The sequence below is a fragment of the Pinus tabuliformis genome, chromosome 4_2 (genome assembly GCF_031772625.1).
Source record: "Pinus tabuliformis cultivar Carrire ecotype Pingquan chromosome 4_2, CPIR1, whole genome shotgun sequence".
Taxonomy (NCBI): domain Eukaryota; kingdom Viridiplantae; phylum Streptophyta; class Pinopsida; order Pinales; family Pinaceae; genus Pinus; species Pinus tabuliformis.
Genome location: NC_142304.1, coordinates 988,915,047 through 988,923,026, shown reverse-complemented (window position 1 = coordinate 988,923,026; position 7,980 = coordinate 988,915,047).

The window sequence follows — 7,980 nt, the reverse complement described above, 5'->3', positions numbered from 1 at the left end:
TTGTTGGTTATAGGTTTCATTGAACACTGAGGATGGTGTTCCCCCAAGGGGGAGGGTTCTGTAACAGTCTTGGTGAAATTTCCATGTAATAAAAGTAAATAAAGGCAAAATAATAACCACGTATGATGGGACACGTATTCCAAAATGAATGGTGGAGGAAAACATCCCAGTGGGTGTTGATTTGGTTTATTATGGCTAAGGAAATTGGAAAAGGAAGTGGCAAAGGCTTTGAAAAGTCATGAGGCATTAATTGGCATTTTATTTATGAAAATAAAAAAATTTGGGAGAAAATGAAGGTGAAAGGTCACATGTTGCATGTAAGGAGGAAAATGAAGGAAAATAATGGAAATTAAAGAAAATAGAGGCCTCATTCATAAAAATGCTTCTGAGGATTAGTGGGCAAGACTTGGCCAGTTCAATGTTGGAGCTCTCTAATTACTCTCTCTCTCTCTCATACTCTTGGATACTTAGAGTTTCATTTTCCTTGGACCACTCTTGGAGGGTATGGCATACTTGGATTCTTAGAGCAGAAGGAAAAGGAAGAGCAGGAAAGTGCAAGATGGCATTGGGATCAACAACAACAGTAGGTTTTTCTTGCAGGTACTAAGTTCCATGTATGTTTTCCTCACTAGTTTCGACATGCATGAAATATGAATGTGGATTCTTGGCCATGATCTATCATTGACATGGAGGATTTCCTGGATTGATAGTGGATTGCCTAGCCTTGCTATTTCCTAGATAACCATGGTGATTGTGGGTTCACTTTCATTGTTTTTTTTTTGTTGGTTCTCATGTTTCCTTATCTTGGGTTGAGTTATTAGTTCCTGGAAGCCTTGGTTGGACAAACACTCTTGAAGCCCTATAACAACTTGGGTTGAGTTACTAGCCCGTGAAGCCTTGGTTGGACAAAAACTCTTGAGCCCTTGGTGGGTTGAGTTACTAGTCCTCAAAGCCTTGGCTGCAAAAACGCTCTGGAAGCCCGACAAAAACTGTGGGTTGAGTTACTAGTCCTGGAAGCCTTGGTTGGAACAAACACTCTAGAAGACGTGGAAGGCTTGGATATAAATCGATCTGATGATGGTTTGGTGATGTCTGACCATGACGTGGAATCATTATTTGATGGGTTGAGGTGGATGGCCTTTGGAAGCCCTAGATGAGTTTTCATTGATGTGTTGTATGAGATCCCACATTCATGCTTGGAATATGGCATGGGGGTGAATGGCTAAAGAGAGATCTGGCTCAGCCATTCTACGGTCAGGTGGAAGTGCCATCCTGGGTTTGGATTTTTCATCATTAATGAAAGGTTATTTCTCCTGGTATTTCTATGAGTATTATGACGGATTATATGTGGTGCAGATGGCTATGATTTCAATGATATTTCTGTCCCTATTATGCTAGTTATGTATATGTTTTATGACAACAGCTATTTATGGCTCTCATCATGTTTTTACTTGTAATTGAATGAACAATGCATCTATGTCATAATGGATGTAATGGAAGTTAAAATGATAATTAAAAAATTCTTCATGGCGAATGTCAGATAAGAATGAGACCCCTGTGCTCAAATCTATTATTTACACCTGTAGGTTGCATATTTACTAAGTGTTTGACAAAATGTTTATCATGGTTAGGATTGGTTAAGTCAAGCCCTTGATCAATTTTTGTGTTAGAGGCTTTTCCTTGGTGTCATTTATTGTCTTGGAAAGTCTCATCAAGTTCTAGGCATTGGTTTGGAGACTAGCCTTAAAAAGTGGCTTAAATTGTGGAGTCTCTGGCACATAATTGGCTGAAAAAGACTGTAGTCTCTCCCTTGCAGGAATTATGGAAATTAATATAGGGTTCCAGTAGCATGCATGCCTTGTCATGGGAGATAATTTAGGTTTAGTTCATTGAAATGCTAGGTTAACTTAGGGGTTGGGCACCTGGAGTGGTCGATTAGATCTTGGGGGTCCTAAAGCACTTGAGGGAGGTCTGTAAGGTCTTGTTTTGTCAACTCCATTTCCTTAAGGTTACTTAGGAGCTTGAGTCATATCATAGTGGCCTCTCATCGCATGTTTACCCTAGCTCGTTAGTTTCTTGGGTAGATGTGGGAGGAGGGTGTTACAAGAGGAGATATTCAGAATGACACAAAAGGAAGAAGAGAGCCTGGAATATTAAGTGAAATGGTTCCATTATAATCTAAAAAAGTCCAGACATAGCGATCTGAATCTAGAGATTTAAAAAATAATATTGATTCTAGGAATGAGAGATGACTTCCTTGACATGTTGAACCTATTAGGAAAAGGAGATATATTTCAGGAGCCATATGATGATATAATAAAACTTTTCTTAAGGTGTTCGCAAGGATCATCATGAGGGATAAGCATGGCACATGATGCCTTTGTTAAAATACATAAATCCAAAAATTGAGGTGTGACCAGAGCTAAGTTTGGAAACCTATTTGAGAATCTCAAGACCAATCTTCTTAGTTCATTATCTGCCCAATTGATGACACCACAATTGAAAAAGACACATGATGAAGCTAATAAGGCCTTGGCCGTGTTCTATCCAAAATGTAAAGAGAAACATTCCCTGAAGCAGAGTCAACAAAATTAACTTGTGCAATCTTTGTGACCTAGAGAATTCTATAGGCTATTGTCCAGAGCTCCCAAAACTGGAGGCAACACTCAAGGAATCAAGCAAGGAGGCTCAATCTTCTTATGTTATTGCATATAGGAAGCCTTGGCAACCACGACCACTAGGTATGTATCAAGATTTTTCCATGACCAACACAAAGTCCAAGCTGAGGGGTTAACCTACACCTAAACTAGGTTATACTATCATTTCATGTCAAAACAAGGTCAAAACAAGTTTCTACAGGTTTGCTACAGGATGTCCTAAAGTTCTACAAGAAGTTGGATGAGAGATTTTGGAGGAAAGGAATGGTGGGATGAAGTATTAGAAAGGTGCATGATAGTTGTGGAAGGTGTAGGGTAGGTGAACATCACCCAAGGCCAAGCCCAACACTCCAAGAAGGATGGATTTGCCTAAGACAAATTTCTCATGGTGGCTGAAAAACATAGATTTGAAATATGGGTTGGTATGCATCAATAAAATATGTAGAAGACCTAGGTGGAGTTGGTTGCAGGAGTCCCTTCATGTAGATCAACAGTCCCTGCAATAAAACCCATATCTCTTTCATTTACAAATTATTGCATGTCAACATGGAGAAGATGAGTTGAATTTATAAAATATGATCTAACTATTGTTAAGGACTAGATATGTGAAATGGGCTACCTTCTAAGTTAAAACACTCTTAAGAAGCAAGATAACCACTACAAATATTTCCAAGAAATCATAAACAATAATCTAGCTAAGAATGAAACCTAATCTACGCAATGAACAAAATACAAACTCTGTTTTTGGGCTGTGAGAGTGGGGTCCCTTAATCATGATCCCACAAGGGAGATGGTGTTAGGTTCCTATACCAATAGGAGTCATAATTTTGAATGACTAAGGTTAAGCCTTGTAATATTGTACATACCTTTTCTTTCTGCAAATGTTTTCCATATTATAAAAAGTTAAAAATTGTAAAGGGGGTATGTCCTAAAAGAAAAATCAAAGGACAAAAGAATAAGAGAAGGTCAAAAGAAAATGAAAATATATGAACCCAAAAAACAAAAAGACCATGAAAGTGTGCAAGTCTAAATGCCACTACTATTTACTTTTATGCATAATAATGATTGTGTGCAACTTGTTATTCATGCCACAATCCATGGTAATAAAATAGTTTAATCTTGGTTATTCCATGCTTTGAATTTTATGTTTATAGATTAGAGAATAAAATCTGACCAAACAGTTTAATCTTGGCATATCATAGTTAGGTAGAGAAAATAAAAGGAGCTCATAAGCTTAATCTGAGCCCTTGGATGATATAAGGTTAGAAATAGATATATTACTTTTCAAAAGAAAAATAGATGAATAAGGATTTGCTAGCCTAAATGCACCCAAAGAGATGAAGAAAATATGTTAAAGGTAAGAAATGGGTAAGTAGAATAAAGGTTGTTGAACTACAAAGTTAATTGGATCAAAACACATGCCTCATGCTTAGACACATCTTTCAACATGCATGGTCAACTATGGAAGCAAAGGCAAAGATTTACAAGTTCATATGATTAACTCCCCCTCATTCAATTTTCCCTTTTACTTACAAATTTCCTATCCACAAGTATGTTCTAAGTACTTTTAATCCTACAAGTCAAACAGGCTCAGAGCATTTCTCTTACTTTTGGAGGGACCAGACCCTTGGATCAGTGACTTATGGACTCAAGTGCTAGAATCCCCTTCATAAAATCATTCCCCCTTCATACAAACCATTTCCCCTCATCACCCTAAGAAGACCCCTTTTCCTAAGGTTAAACACCATCTACCTAGGAAAAGTAAAAACCCCCCATGTAAATCCCTTTCTGCTTAAAAAACCCACAAAAGCCTTTTATCCTAAGTATTGAGCATATATAAAGCTAACTGTGCAAATACATACATTTTTCCTTTTTAGTTAGGAAAAACCCACTCCACTCACTCATTTCATATTAATCACTAATTTTATTATATAAATCCGATATGACCCTTTTCCCCGTATAATAACTAAATCCCTTTATAAATATCCCAATCCTTAGTTTTAAATAAAAACTAATAGAATTACCCATATCCCAATACAACTTTACTTACTTTACCTAATCCCAGTAAACCTAAGTTAATCCTATCATTAACCTCACTCAATTCCCTAATCCCCCAAGTAAGCCCCACCCGATCGCTTAACTCTAGATTTACTCATAAACTAATCCCAAAGCAATGTGATTAAAACCCCTGGGTCCCCCCCAACTCCTGTTTATTTCCCTCGTGCAACTTCTTCGCCTGACTACTGTCATATCACAATCGCCTAAATCCAACAGACCACAGCCATATCGGCCGAGCCCGATTGCCTACCTTTACCCGCCCGATAAGGCAGTTTTTCCCCGACCCCCCGATGGCTACGTGTCCCACTCTAAGGTAGATCGGGTGACCCCTCCTAAAAACTGCCCATGCCACAAAAGCGGTGTGACGACCCTTAAAACCGCCTCCCCGCTGATCTGATAAATCGCTTGTCCTCCGTAAATATGAACTTCGTGCCATATTGGAAAAGTTTCATGTTAAGTTTTAAACTTTGAAAACCCATGTTTTCATGCCTTTCGCCTGTTTAACAGTGTAAACCTATAAAACCCTTCAGTGCCACCCTGAACCTCTGCGATGTGATTTCACCTCCAATTACATCCAAAACGCTACCATGACCCCTTCCCCAGGCATCCCCATGAAAATTAAGCCATCAAGTGCCTTTCCAGCCAACCGAGGTTTTCTCAATTATTATTGAATTTTACAAGTAATCAGCCGAACATAAAAGCTTGGATAAAAGGTTCTGATACTAGTCGCAGAACCTGTTTACTCCAAGAATCGACCAGAAACTTGTTAAAATCTGATATTCAAATGAAGAAGATCATTACAAAAGGATCAAAAGATGAAGACAATCACACACAGAGCCGAGAAGGAAACACTTATACAGAGCATGGACAGTCAAAACAGAGGAACTAGACCAGAGATGCAGTTAGAAGATAAACAGATGAAACATTCAGAGACTTGATCAAATATCCACTTCCTGATGCTGATACACATAAAAAACAAAATAATTTACTGTTGAAACACACAGTAAAAGGTAAATTGTAACAATAAAAGGGAAGAACACAGTGAAGGATAAAGACAGGTCATCAGAGTAAAAGAGTATCAGAGTCAGAGAGTATTAGATGAAAGACAGAAGTAACTAAAGCATCCAACGTAATGGTTCAAACAAAAAAGAGCATAAAGAGATTAAAAAAAACCATAACATCTAGTAATACCACAATAAAAGGGACAACATGAAAGTAGTTCAATAGCTGCCTCTATCTTCCTACAAAAAGATATTTGTATTTCCTGCATTAAATCTCAAGTCAGTTTGAGATATTTGTAATAAAACCTTAGTATAAATACTTCACAATTTGAAGCATATAGGGTGGATTCTTAGAAATTTCTATAGACTTCTTGATCAAAAGACTGTAAATCCATTGGAGCATTGACTGAGCCAGCAAGCTGGATTGATGAATAAAGACCAAATATTTCAAGGGATTCATGTGCAGAGCAAAGTGTAGACAAGTATTTTCTCACATTGTTGTTATCTCTTAAAGTTTTTCCATATTTTGCATTTGAATTTGAATTCCATAATTGGAATATTGTATCAAAATTTGTTTAGTTACACTCTGTTATAACAATTAGGCAAATATATGGTTTCTACTGATAATCTAAGTTAAGGAATTCTTAATTGCATCTTAGTTTAGGTTGTTTCTTTGTGATATATAGCAAAGGATTCTTAATTGCGCATTGTTTCCAATTACCCTTTGTTCCTCATTTCAATCCTGATCTGAGAATTCTTAATTGCTCTCTCACCCTAGTTAAACCCTTTTCATCCCTCTAGCCTAAAGACTTGCATTGTGCTACGTTATCTTGCCCTTTGAACATTCCATTTAATGAGTTGATCTAGTCCTGCTGCTCTTTTGTTGACTCCATAGCCCAATGGACTAGAGACATCATCTTATTCATCTATTTAAAGATTCCTGCCACCCAATCTTCAATACAAATCAAAAACCTCCTCGAACACTAAGAACTAGCCTAAAATCCTAGCAAAACAAAGCTAAATCATATAGAGAGAAGCCTCTCTGGACTTAGGTTGGCTAGAGCCTATGCCCAAAAGTTGGTTTGTGGTTACCTCGATCATTTTCTTTCTTCTAATAACTTCTAGAGAAAAATATGAGTGTTAACAGATGGGATACGGGTCAATGTCACAAGATTTTCTGGTATATTTTCGTTCACTAGACTGCAACACTAATCTACTCTTTAAGCTAATCAAACCATGGATAAGCAACAATTTGATCAACTTTGTAAGCTAAATAGAAAACATAAATAAACTTTAGCAATTATTCAACATTCTAAGCTAAGAATATAGATACAAAAGGGAGGAACTTCTGCTGCTAGGGTTTGGCCCTAACCTAAGAGCTTCATCCATCTGAGTCAACTCAGTTCTGGATCAAAACATAATTTCTCATTATCATAAAAATTTCAAATACATAAGAACAATAATAGCCAAATGTGCTTCAACTTAATGACCTCTTGGCTACAATAAAACTTTGAGTCCTAATGAGTCCCTTAGCTTGCTTATTTATACAAAACTAGAGCTACCAACAACTCCCTGGAAAATAGGGATACTTGGATCCCTAACTTGAGAATAACTTTTCCTTGACTGACACTAGCTTGGCTTCCAATGAACTCAACTTGCTTGGCTGCCACTAACACCAAGATTATGAGATAGAGGGGGAGAATCTTCAACTAATTTGAGAAGTTAAAGAGGGAGACCACTTCCTAGAATCTCTCTTTCTTGCCTACTCCGAGTCCCTACACTCAAGTAAACTCAAAACTACTCCAATTTCCTGCATTTAACACACATTAGGCCATATGACATAGTAACTCACTTTTACTCTTCTCACTAAGAAAAATATAACAAAATATGTAAATAGCTGTGATAAAATACAATTTAATAAGATGGAGAGTGGCATTGTGACCCATATATTTTACCTATATATGAGCCTTATCAACTAATAAAAACACATTTTTCAATTTTATTATCCAACTTACTCCCATTTTCCTTGGGAGCATCGACATAAGCATTAAATTTTTTTTATTATAGGTTTTAACCCTAAATAGAAATTACCTGCAATGAATTCTTAAAAAACAAAAAGTGTAGAATGGCAAGAACAAAAAATATACATGGGGATTTTCCCCTAGAACAAAAAACCAAGAAAACTGGATTGATTTTTCATTATATTCCTTTCAATGTTATAATACATTATATACATGTCGAAGCATTCATAAGCCCCCAATCCA